Consider the following 13,983-nt stretch of genomic DNA (forward strand, 5'->3'; position numbering starts at 1 on the left):
TGATACATTAGCTAAAGGGCTATTCAAAATTTGGTGCAGGGGTCTTTAACCTATGGTTCATGCACAGAACTGTATTTCAGTACAACTGCTTTTATTTCTGTTTATATTATTTTATGAATTTAAAAACATTATCCTGAAAGGGCTATCTAGGCCAAACCAGACAGCCAAAGGAGCTCATGTGACAAAAAAGATTAAGAATTCCTCATTGATTTTGTATAAGGAAGTTTATTATGATAAAAGTGTCTCAGAACATATTCATTTGTTTATATGCATGCATAGTAATGTTAATATTGAACTGGATCGTTTCAATTTGGTTACTTACCATTTGAGACTTAGAAATCTCTCAAGGCTCAATATGTAATGAAAAACTTTGCAGAAGGAAGTAAATTATACAAATATTGTGGCCCATAAATTATAATATGAATATGGATTTAAATTAAAATTTATAGCCCAGGGCACTTGGGTGGCTCAGTCAGGTAAGTGTCCAACTTTGGCTCAGGTCATGATCTCACAGTCCATGGGTTCAAGCCCTGTGTCAGGCTCTGTGCTGACAGCTCAGAGCCTGGAGACTGCTTCTGATTTCATGTCTCCCTCTCTATCTCACCTCCCATGCTCGCACTCTGTCTTTCGCTCAAAAATAAACAAACATTAAAACAAAATGGATAGCTATAAAAGGTAAATGGGGCTTTAAATTAAAGACATACCATTAAACAGAGAATATTCAACATTTGATATTTTAGTTATTTATTCTATCTCCAATCATCGTAAAAGATGAGGAGTCCTTGTAAAAAAAAAAAAAAAAAAAAAGAAAAGAGGATATATTCTGTAGAATGAATCCACTATATCAGATAATTAAGATTCTATGTTGGTTGTCTCCTCCTGGCTACAATTTGGGTTTCCTCTTGCAATTCAATTTACTAAAGAAATTATACATAAATGAATAACAATGAATTGAAAAAAAAAAAAGACTGCACTAATTCAATTTCAGCCTAAGAAACAGAGCTATAACAGCTAAGAAAGAAAAAAAAAAAATACCGGAAGAGGAGTGGGTACCACAATTATATTATCTCAGTTAAAATACATTATACATTTAGAATTTCATCTATTTTACCTTTAGCCTACTTTCAAATGTTGAACCAATTCCTTGAGCTTGTCTACTTAGTATAAATTGTGTCCATAGGAAACTAAATAAAAGAGTAAGGTTGACTTTAATCTCTAATTAAAATTAATTTATTTAGGGGCGCCTGGGTGGCTCAGTTGGTTAAAGCATCTGACTTCAGCTCAGGTCATGATCTCATGGTTTGTGAGTTTGAGCCCCACATTAGGCTCTCTACTGATGCATGTGTAGAATGTGTAGAATGCATGTGTAGAAACAATAGAAGAATACATGTATTGATATATTTATCTCTGAGTGATTTTTTTAAATCATCTTTCTCGTGAATTCCTATAATTCCAAACTTCCCAAATGAACATAGATAGCCTTTGCAATGAGAAGAAAAATCATAAATGTTATATGTGTGTTTGTATGAATTTTACATATCACTATTTCAGTCAGAATGCTTTCTGCTGTAATAAGAAACGTCAGACCAGAAGTGACATGTTTTCATCTCATATTACAGGATGTTCATAGGTAAGCACATAGAATTGGTGAATTCAGAGCTTTGAGTTATTTTCTCTGCTTCCACTAGGCTTTACTTTCATGATTAGAAGTTAGTTGTCACCATTCTAAGCCTCCAAGTCAGAAAGAAAGCATGGCTTCTCACCGAGCATCTTTCCTTCCCAGAACTTTCAGCAACTTCTTGTTAAATTGGCTAGAACTGTAGCGCACCTGGGTGGCTTAGTTGGTTGAATGTCTGACTCTGGCTCAGGTCATGATCTCGCGGTTCGTGAGTTTGAGCCCCGTGTCGGGCTCTGTGCTGACAGCTCAGAACCTGGAGCCTGCTTCAGATTCTGTGTCCCCCTCTCTCTCCGCCCCACCCCTGCTTGTGCTCTATCTCTCTCTTTCAAAAATGAATAAACATTAAAAAAAAAATTTGTTTGAATTGGCTAGAACTGTAACACATGACCAGTTCTAACCCAACCATGAGCAAAGGAGAGGGGGATTACCTTAAACACCTTAAGGGTATGTTTCATTTTAGGGAAGCAGGGCTCATTTCTCCGAATGTTTAGCTACCTGATAACAAAAATAAAGAATGAAGTTCATTCTCTCTCTGCCTCTCTATCTCCTGTCTCTCTCCTGAGAGCAGAAGGGAAATGTGGAGGTCAGAAAACAGCAGCAAATTCCACTAGTAAAATAAAACTGAAACTATATATACAATAAAATATAAATATCACATAATTCAATACAAAGCATTAAAGACTAAATACAGCTATTGGAGCATAATAATTGCATAGTAACTGTAGCCCTAAGGAGAAAGAACAGATTTTATTGTTTTTCACAATCTAAATCCAAACATTTTAAACTCTACTAGTTGGAATCTTCAATAGAAGTACAGGGTGGCTTCCGCCCAATTATTTACTTTCTTGGGAACTCTTGGTCCCTGTTTTTTATTTGTTTTTATAATTCATTTCATTGGGTAAGAAATTTTCAGAAAGTTTTCAAATTCAGAAAATACTTCAGATCCAGAAAATAATTGTCAAATAAATTAACAACTAAGTATGTGGCAATCTGAAGCATATTTCCCATAAAGCTAATAAAACTTAGCTCCAAATTCCTTACTTATTCTGTTCCCTCCTCAGGCCCTGGATGTTTTTCTTATCACTTTTCTAATATTTATTTATTTTTGAGAAAGAGAGAGAGAGACAGAATTGGAGAGGGGCAAAGAGAGAGGGAGACAGAGAATCTGAAGCAGACGCTAGGCTTCGAGCTGTCAGCACAGAGCCCAACACAAGGCTCAAATGCACAAACCATGAGATCATGACTGCAGCCAAAGTCAAACACTCAACCGATTGAGCCTCCCAGGCACCCCCATTTTTCTTATCATTATCAAGTGATGTCCTTTCATTTTCTGATAGCTGCACATCATCCCTTGATCATTCATGAAAACTGTCACTGGAGGGGCCAAGATGGCAGAGCGGCATGGAAGTTCTCTGCTTCGCTCATTCCTGAAATGCAACTAGACTGGCACCAACCATTTTGCACACCTAGAAAAGTGATCTGAGGATTAACACAACAGTCTGTACAACTTGAACCACAAGTGAACTCGACAGGTACATGGCACAGAGAGGTGAACTGGGGGAGAGAGAAGCCACAGAGGGTAGGGAGCTGTTTTTATGGAGAGGTCACAGAAAGGGGGAAGAGTACAGGAAAAACATTCCCCCTGAAAGTAGCTGAAGAGAAAGGGAAAGAGTGGAAACACCCACAAGTGAAGAAAGGGAGAAAGGAGAAAGGAGAGGGTTTCAATACCATTTGGACGCTATAAAGAGGAGAGAGCAATCAGTATTGAATCCACAGCTTAATACCTGGTGTGCTATGGTGGGAAGGGTGAATCCCCAGGAACAGGCAGCAACATCGAGGGGTCCACAGGCCACACAGGAAGAAGCAGTTCCCCTGCTAGAGAAGCATTTGGTAGAGACTGTACAGCCACATCACAGGCAAAGGTCCGAGCACATATTCACGTTTGCTGGTATTGGAACAAAGACGCTAGGGTGCAGTGAAACCTGATGCCAGTTTTGTGTTGTGATTTACCATAATCCCTGAATGAAGGAATTCACCCCAAGAGAAAGAACAAGAACAGATATAAGCAAGATGTCTGGACTAGAATTTAGAATCATAGTAAGAATACTAGCTGGGGTTGAAAAAAGCAGAGATTCCCTTTCTGCAGAGATAAAAGAAGTAAAATCTAGTCAGGAAGAAATTAAAAGTGCTATAACTGAGAGGCAACCTTGAATGGATACCAGTGCAGCAAGAATGGATGAAACAGAGTAGTGAATCAGTGATATAGAGGACAAACTTACGAGAAAAATGATCAGAAAAAAAGAGGGAATCTAAGGCAAAAGACCATGATATAAGAATTAGAGAACTTAGTGACTCACTAAAAAGGAATAATATCTAAATCATAGGGGTCCCAGAACATGAAGAGAGAGAAAAGGGGTAGAAGGCTTATGTAAGCAAATCATATCGTACAACTTTCCTAACCTGGGGAAAGACACATACATCAAAATCCAAGAAGCACAGAGAACTCCCATTAGATTCAACAAAAACTGACCATCAACAAGGCATATCATAGTCAAATTCACAAAATACACGGATAAGGAAAGAATTATGAGAGCAGCAAATTCCTTAACCTATAAGGAACACAGATCAGGTTTGCAGGAGACCTATTCACAGAAACTTGGCAGGCCAGAAAGAAGTGGCAGGATATATTCAACATGCTGAATCAGAAAAACATGCAGCCAAAAATTCTTTATCCAGTAACGCTGTCATTCAAAATAGGAGAGATAAAGAGCTTCCCAGACAAACAAAAACTAAAGGAGTTCATGACCACTGAAAAATCCCTGCAAGAAATTTAAGGGGGACTTTCTGAGAGGAGAAAAGATGAAAAAAAAAAAAAAAAAAAAGCAAAAAATACCAAAAGCAACAAAGACTAGGAAGGGCCAGAGAAGACTGCAAGGAACTCCAACTCTACAGGCAACACAATATATCATCCAGTACTCACTCTAAATGTCAATGGACTAAATGCTCAATCAAAAGACATAGGGTATCAGAATGGATTAAAAACAAAACAAAACAAACAAACAAAAAAAACCAAGATCAATCTATATGCTATTTACAAGAGACCCATTTGAGACCCAAAGACATCCTCAGATTGAAAGTAAGGGGATGGAGAACCATCTATCATGCTAATGGTAGCCAAAAGAAAGCTGGGGTAGCCATGCTTCTATAAGACAATCTAGATTTTAAAATAAAGATTTTAGAAGAGATGAGGAAGGGAAGATAAAACCAGCAGAAGATGGGAAATTATAAAGATTAGAGCAGAAATCAATGCTAGCGAAATCAAAAAAAAACAGTAGAACACATCAATGAAACCAGGAGCTGGTTCTTTGAAATAATTAACAAAATTGATAAGCCCCTCGCCAGTTTGATCAGAAAGAAAAAAGAAAGGACCCAAATAAATAAAATCAAGAATGAAAGGGAGAGATCACAATCAACACTGCAGAAATACAAACAATAATAAGAGAATATTATGAACAATTATACGCCAACAAATCAGGCAATCTGGAAGAAATGGACAAATTCCCAGAAACATATAAACTACCAAATTTAAACAGGAAGAAATAGAAAAGTTGAACAGACCCATAATTAGTAAAGAAATTGAATTAGTAATCAAAAATCTCCCAACAAACAAGAGTCCAGGGCTGGATGGCTTTTCAGGGGAATTCTACCAAACATTTAAAGAAGAGTTAACACCTATTCTTTTAAAGATGTTCCAAAAAATAGAAATGGAAGGAAAACTTCCAAACTTATTCTATGAAGCCAGCATTATCTTGATTCCAATACCAGACAAGGGCCACACTAAAAAGGAAAACTACAGACTAATTTCCCTATGAACATGGATTCAAAAATTCTCAACAAGATACTAGCCAACTGGAGGCAGCAATACATTAAAAGAATTATTCACTATGGGGAGCCTGGGTGGCTCAGTCAGGTAAGTGTCTGACTTCAGCTCAGGTCATAATCTTGCGGTTGGTGGCTTTGAGCTCCACGTCAGGCTCTGTGCTGACCGTGCAGAGCCTGGAGCCTGCTTTGGGTTCTGTGTCTCCCTCTCTCTCTGTCCCTCCCCCGCTCATGCTCTGTCTCTCTCTGTCTCTCAAAAATAAATAAAAAAGTTAAAAAAAATTTTTTTTTAAAGTTATTCATGATTAACTGGGATTTATACCTTAGATGCAGGGCTGGTTCAATATCCACAAATCAATCAATGTGATAATAAAAGAAAGGACAAGAACCACATGATCCTCTCAATAGATGCAGAGAAAACATTTGACAAAATACAGCATCCTTTCTTGATAAAAAAAACCTCAGGAAAGTAGAGATAGAAGGATCATACCTCAAGATCATAAAAGCCATATATGAAAGACCCACTGCTAATATCATCCTCAATGGGAAAAAACTGTGAGATTCCCCCCTAAAGTCAGGAACACAACTGTGATGTCCACTCTTGCCACTGTTATTCAACATAGTATTGGAATTCCTAGCCTCAGCAATCAGACAACACAAAGGAATAGAAGGCATCCAAATCGGCAAGGAGGAAGTCAAACTCACTCTTCATGGATGACAAGATAATCTATATGGAAAACCCAAAAGATTCCACCAAAAAACTGCTAGAACTGATCCATGAATTTATCCTAGTCACAGGATCTAAAATCAATGCACAGAAATCGGTTGCATTCCTATACACCAATAATGAAGCAGCAGAAAGAAAAATCAAGGAATCCATCCCATTATAATTGCACCAAAAACCAAAAATACTTAGGACTAAACCTAACCAAAGAGGTGAAAAATCTATACACTGAAAACTACAGAAAGCTTATGAAAGAAGTTAAAGACACAAAAAATGGAAAAATATTCTATGCTCATGGATTGGAAGAACAGTGTTAAAATATCAATACTACCAAAGCAATCTACATATTTAATGCACTCCCTATCAAAATAACACCAGCATTCTTCACAGAACTAGAACAAATAATCCTAAAATTTGTATGGAACCAGAAAAGACCTCGAATAGCCAAAGCAATCCTGAAAAACAAAATCAAAGCTGGAGGCATCACAATCCTGGACTTGAAGATGTATTACAAAGCTGTAATCATCAAGACAGTAGGATACTGGCACAAAAACAGACACTCAGATCAATGGAACAGAATAGGGAACCCAGAAATGGACCCACATACGTATGGCCAACTAATCTTCAACAAAGCAGGAAAGAATATCCAATGGAATAAAGACATTCTCTTCAGCAAATCGTGTTGGGAAAACTGGATAGCGACATGCAGAAGAATGAACCTGGACCATTTTCTTACACCATACAAAAATAAACTCAAAATGGATGAAAGACCTTAATGTAAGGCAGGAAGCCATCAAAATCCTTGAGGAGAAAGGAGGCAAAAACCTCTTTGACATCAGCCACAACAACTTCTTACTCAACATGTCTTCAGAGGCAAGAGAAACAAAAGCAATAATGAACTATTGTGACCTCAACAAGATAAAAATCTTCTGCACAGCAAAGGAAACAATCAGCAAAACTAAAAGGCAACTGACAGAATGGAAAAAGATATTTGCAAACAACCTATCAGATAAAGGGTTAGTATCCAAAATCTATAAAGAACTTATCAAACTCAACAACCAAAAAACAAATAATCCAGTGAAGAAATGGGCGAAAGACATGAATAGACACTTTTCCAAAGAAGACATCCAGATGGCTAACAGACACATGAAGAAATGCTCGACATCCTCACCATCAGGGAAATACAAATCAAAACCACAATAAAATACCACCTCACACCAGTCAGAATGGCTAAAATTAACAACTCAGGCAATGACAGATGCTAGCAAGGATGCAGAGAAAGAGGATCCCTTTTGCACTGCAGATGGTAATGCCAACTGGCGCAGCCACTCTGGAAAACAGTACTGAAGTTCCTGAAAAAAATTAAAAACAGAACTACCCTATGACCCAGCAACTGCACTACTAGTTATTTAACCAAAGGATGCAGGTGTGCTGTTTTGAAGGGGCACATGCACCCCAATGTTTATAGCAGTACTATTGACAATAGCCAAGATATGGAAAGAGCCCAAATATTCATTGACAGATGAATGGATAAAGAAGATGTGGTGTATACACACACACACACACACACACACACACACACACACACACACACAATGGAGTATTACTCAGCAATCAAAAAGAATGAAATCTTGACATCTGCAACAACGTGGATGAAACTAAAGGGTATTATGCTAAACAAAATAAGTCAGTCAGAGAAAGACAAGTATCATATGATTTCACTTATATGAGGAATTTAAGATACAAAACTGATGAACATAAGGGAAGGGAAGAAAAAAATATATAAAAGCAGAGAGGGGTCAAAACATAAAAGACTCTTAAGTATAGAGAAAAGTGAGGGCACTGGCTGGGGTTGTGGGTAGGGGGGATGTGCTAAATGGGCAAGGAGCATTAAGGAGGATACTTGTTGGGATGAACACTGGGTGTTATACGTAGAGGATGAATCATTGGATTCTACTCCTGAAATCATTATTGTACTGTATGCTAACTAACTTGGATGTAAATTAAAAAATAATCATCATCATAATAAAAAAGAAAAGAGTCACTGTACTAAAGCAGTGCTGAGCCCCCATCTGAATAACGATTCTGTGTGGAAATTCCACTTTTCATCAGTCTAGTACATTTTTAATTCCCTTGAAAGGGAAAAGGGGTAACTTTTTAAGAACTTGAGGAGAAAGCCCAACATCTTGAGTGGAAGTGGACAGTGATGAAATCCTACACCTATTAACTTCCTAGCTGAGACACTCTTCTTAGTTCTCTGAAACCATGCCTCCCTGTTTTTCTTCCTATCTTATTCACTGTTCTTTCTCGGTTTCATTTTGTGTTCCTTCTCTTCTACCTAATATATATATGGACTCAGAACGAGGGATTCTTGGTTTGTCTATCTTCCCTACCTTGTAAGGGTGTGTGTGTGTGTGTGTGTGTGTTTGCCTACACACACATGTGGAAAGCAGGAGTTAGAGGAAGCAGGGTAGAGCAGTGCAAAATGTGGTCATAGGTCTGGCAGCACACACATCATCAGGGAACTTGTCAGAAATGTAAATTCTCAGGCCCTGCCCAGGCATACCGAAGCAGAAATTGTGGGGTCCAACAATCTGTGCCTTAACTAGCAAGTCAGGTAATTCTGATGTGTGTGAAGTTTGATAGCTGCAGGGCTAAAGTTTCTAGCTATCAAATCAAAGATGGAAAACAAGTCAAAGATGAGAAGGAGGAGGATCTGACATTGTTTCAGTCAAGAAGGAAAGGTGTAAATGTGACAACATAGTTCAGGAAGCAACTGTGTCTGATGGTGAACAGTGACTGTGGTTGAATTTGGATCTCTGGAATAGGGCTCTGAATGTCTTCTTTCACAAAAGGGCTTTTTATGGAGGTGCCTTTATCCTCCAATTTGGACAGAACCTGATGTGTTTACAGTATATTGTCTAGAAAGCCACAAGGATGTGGAGCCCCACTTAGGGATTTTTAGGTTTGTCATCTGTTTTCTATCAATAATAGCAGAAGGTTAAACTTAGGAGCATCACTTATTACATTTTATTTCCAGTCACTATTGCATAAGTAGTTAAATCAAACAAGAGAAGAGCCTTGCAAAATTATATTTCAGCTGTTAATCTATGATTTGTCTACTGCTCTGTAGGCAATATTTTTAAAATATTTCAGGAAAATCTGATATGCACATATCCTAACTCATAGAGCATTTAAAAGAATAATTATTCACATTTTGAAAAGGCTTATTTCCTTCACAAAGGAATTCCTCTGGGTTCTTCTATATAGTTACCTTCAAGCCAGTTCAAATGTTACTGCAACACCTTTGGGCAAAGAAGCTTGCCTCAGAATTCAGGAGGTTGGCTGCTTTCCAACTATGTTCATGGAGACCTGACCCGGGGACTGAGTGTCAGATTCTTTCTGATAATCATGAAACAACTGTTCCAATTTTGGGAATCTTGGCATAATATATTAGGAAAATACTAAATGAGAAATAAAATTAGGTTCTAGTCTTGACCCTTCACCTCCAATGATGTGAATTGATTCAAGACATTTAACCATTTTGAGTCATCCTTGGAAAAACTATAAGGCTGTGCATGTATATGACTATTAAGTATCTTTCCTTTGCTAATATTCAATAACTTAGGACCATAAGGTGAAAAAGTGCATGTAAATAAGCTCTGTAATTATAAAACACAACATAGATGTTATCTTTACCATTTATGATGTGAACTATTTGATTTACAGAAAGCCAATTGGCATTAAGTTTTCAGGAAGATATTCATTACAATGTACACCTATATAATGATCAAGATGGGGAGCTTTTAAACGCATTGTTGTATCATGGATTGGATCCAGAACTGAAAAAAAGTGACATTTGTGAAAAACTGGTGAAATCAAAATAAAGTATATAGTTATATAATAGTATTGTACCAATATTAATTTCTTTGACAAATGTATCATGGTTATGGAGGATGTTATCTTTAGGGGAAGTTGAGTAAAGTGTACACAAAAATTCTCTGTCTTACCTTTGCAACTTTTCTAATTTTAAATTTCTAATATTACACCAAAATAAATATTTAAAATAAAATTATTGTGCTACACCTTTGGAATATAACTATGCATTCATACATACATATATGAATATATATGTGCCACATGAACAACAGAAATAAAGGAAAGAGACAGTGGGTCTTTCACAGATCAAAGTTGAGAAGGAAAGTGAGCCAGGAAGTCACAGAACTGAAACCACCATATTTTTTTTTTAGCATTTCACAGAAAAGAGAGCTCTTTGAAGTTAGAAAAGTTTTACTGAAAGCTGTGAGAAAGAAAAGATAAACTTGGACTAAGAAAGTAAAAATCTGCCTTGCTATTCATCAGATACAGATAATAGACACAGATAAAGTAAGCTGTAAAATTAACAGAAGATAATATTTTTCTCAAAAACATGCTGCAAAGTGTCACAAAAATTTCCAACTTTAGTTAATGCCACATTTTTTACTCACAAAGAATCCTTTTCTCTAAAATCAGAGTGTCAAAAACCTTGTTCTTTGAAATCAATTCATTGAGATTAAAATATCCTACTCTTGGTGATGATCTGAATCACTTAACAGAGAAGCATGCTCTACTTTCAACCTTAGGACAGAACTTCAGAAAACAGTTATGTGGATACATGACACATCTATGTTAGCTGCAATTTTCAAGAAAACAGCACCTGGAATCTATGATGGAGTCCAGACCTAATTTAGACACCTTTACAAACAGCCTCACTTTCTTTTGAGCCTACAAAATACTTCTTCAATTTCTCCTAAACTCCACACTTCCCCAAATTCCTATAATAAATATATATTCTCCTTTGTTTGGTGAGGCATCCCATAGTTCTGGAATGTGGACTTCTTCCTTGAAATGAACCAGAAAACTGACTTTCTTGAAATACAGGGTTTTTTTTTTTTTTTTTTTTTTTTTTTTTTTACTGATGGATTTAGGCTTCTTGGACGAGGAAGCCTGCCTCATACTAAAAGTTCAGGATAATAATTTCACATAAAAATCAACAACGAAAAAGTATCAAGTTCAAATACTATATAAAACTATTATTTAAAAAGAGAATAAGGAACATAACATCATCATTATATATAATGAAAACATATCTGAAAGATGTACCACAAAAATAGATCAGAACTTGTAAGTTACTATTTTTAATTTTTTTGAGGGGGAGGTGAGGGAGAGGGAGAATACCCCAAGCAGGTTCCATGCCCAGCACAGAGCCCCTATGGGGCTCCATCTCACAACCCTGGGATTGTGACCTTGAGATCATGACCTGCAGGTGCCCCTGTAAGTTACTATTTTTAAGCTAACTAAACAAAAAAGATACAAAGTAGGAAAGAACAATATGATTCAGAATTACAAAAACTCAACTCCATGGCAGGCATCCGTTCACAATTTTTATTAATATCAAATCATCACATTGTACACTTTAAGTATCTTACAATTTTGTCAATTACCTCAACAAAAATGGAGAAAAACTCACAAATGGGGTGCCAGACCTCAGGAGAATTAATAATAAAGAAAAAACAGGAAGTGGGGTAAGTGGGATGCATAGAATGGGTGAAGGGAATTAAGAGGTACAAACTTCCAGTTATAAAATAAATATGTCACAGAGATGAACAGTACAGCATAATGAATATAGTCAGTAATATTGTATCAACATTATAAAAGAAAAAAAAGAATAAACTAGAAGGAACACAAAAGCTAAGGCATATAACAGATTATGATTTCCTGTAAAGAACGTGAGCCAATCCTTAGGTTGATGTTTCCCTACTCATTTTGGTTGTCTGATGCTCATTCTCTAGTAATTCTTCAGGCAGTGTTCATGACAACGATAGTCTCATCAAATATTGATACAATATCAAGTGTTGATATTAGTTTATACACTTTGTACGTGAGAGTTGCTTTTGCTGGATATAAAATCTTTAGTCCATATTTTACCCTTGAGCATCCTAAATATATTGTTCCACTTTCTTTTGGCAAAAAAGTTTCAATGTCAGAAGTCTAGTGATTTTCCAGTTTTCTCCTATTTTGCAAATGTAACAATATATTAAATTCTGTTAAATAGGGGTATTTGCTATATATTTGAAACAATTCACACTGTATTTCGCCATATCTAAGATGATCTCAAATTTACCATTATTTTCTGTATTGATGAAAAAGGAAAAATTACATTCCACTGTGGGTTCAGCTTTTGGCTTTGTCCAGCAATGCCAAGGGTGGCAGAAACGTTTACTCAAGACGCCAAGCAATTCAAGAGAGGTGAGAGGGAGGCTAAGGAAAGACTCCCCAAGCTGCTCTCAAGCTCCTGTATTTATTAGGCATACATTATAAAGAAAACATTGTGCAATATGTCAGTGGCTACCTGCCAGTTAGAACATATAGAAAGCATGCAAAACAAAAACAAAAACAAAAACAAAAACTACAAGGCATTCCCAAGACTACAGAAGAGCAGATGCTGAAAACAGGTGGAGAACAAGACAAGATATTCCATAGCTAACATTGTCTAAGGAATTCTTGAGCACAGGCAGGACCCAACTCCTAAATACACATTAACTAGATACTAGCCCATTGTTTTCAGGAGAGCCAGAAAGCAGTGTAATGCATTCCCTATAATCTCCTTAACCAGGACATAGCTATTTGACTTCCAACATTCCAACTTAAGGGATATTAAAATGTAAAGAAATGTGGATTGCAGATGAAATTCAGGCTATTCATTTTCTTTTTCTGTATAACAATTTACCATAAACATAGTACTAAACTTAGTTACTAGAGTAGAACCTTGAAAGAATGAGAGGTAGACCAAGTTCCTTTTAATGATTGTGTAGAAAAGGTACACAACTGGATTAAGAAACTTGAATGATGCCATAGGTCAGTAGTATGAAGTTCCAGGTATTTGGAAATGTTAAATTTTGAAATGAGACTAAAGAGGCACAAAGGATAATGCAGTTTTGCCTGAATCCTCTGTCCACACTAGAGAGAAAGAAATTCTAATTAAGTAAAAGTATCATAGATCACAGAAAATGATATAAAGTCAAAGTATATGTTAACTTTTAAAATCCTCTAGCTACTTCTTCAAATATTCCGTTTATTTACAATGAAAGACAAATCCTACCTAATGCTGAGTCCTACTAATTCTTGTTTTCTAAGAAAGGTGAAAGGGGAACCAAATGAAAAAGGATTAGAAGTACTTAGACATGTGTTCTAGTACTTTATCTTGACAGTCTGTGACCTTGACCAAGTCACTCATGCCGTCTGCAATTTCCTTTCCCTCACTCATAAAGTGGAGGCAAACTGGATGACCATGTCATTCATTGCTCTTAAAATCACGACTCCATTAAATCAGTTAACGTGCCTGGCTTGTAGCAGAAGCTCAAAATTATTTGTTAAAAGTATAACGTCTTAAAATGGAATTCCAGAAATCCTGAAAATCTGGAACTACTTACTACAAACTTTCAATCTTTTAAAGCCATCACTTCGCTAGCCACTGGAATCTCTGTGCCTTGCTACAGAGCCAAGGTTACCTCATAACTTCAGTGTTTCAGCTCATTTGGAACTGCAGAATGCTCAGTCGCAGCGGAGCCTTTCACTACACCCACCTGCGGCAAGGCCTATCCTCTTCCTGGCGGCCACACCCAAACCGGAAACCAGGACGTCCCTGGGGTTGACGGGAAGG

General features: G+C 36.8%; 1 long non-coding RNA gene across 1 annotated transcript in view; it reads right to left on the reverse strand.

The window, feature by feature from the left end:
- Positions 1–13,976, reverse strand: part of LOC123595913 — a 19,341-nt gene extending 5,365 nt beyond the window's left edge. The window contains exon 1 of the long non-coding RNA XR_006711426.1: positions 13,832–13,976. This is a non-coding gene — a long non-coding RNA (uncharacterized LOC123595913). The remainder of the gene's footprint in view (positions 1–13,831) is intronic.
- Positions 13,977–13,983: the final 7 nt, after the last annotated feature.

This window comes from Leopardus geoffroyi, chromosome B1, assembly GCF_018350155.1.
Source record: "Leopardus geoffroyi isolate Oge1 chromosome B1, O.geoffroyi_Oge1_pat1.0, whole genome shotgun sequence".
NCBI lineage: Eukaryota > Metazoa > Chordata > Mammalia > Carnivora > Felidae > Leopardus > Leopardus geoffroyi.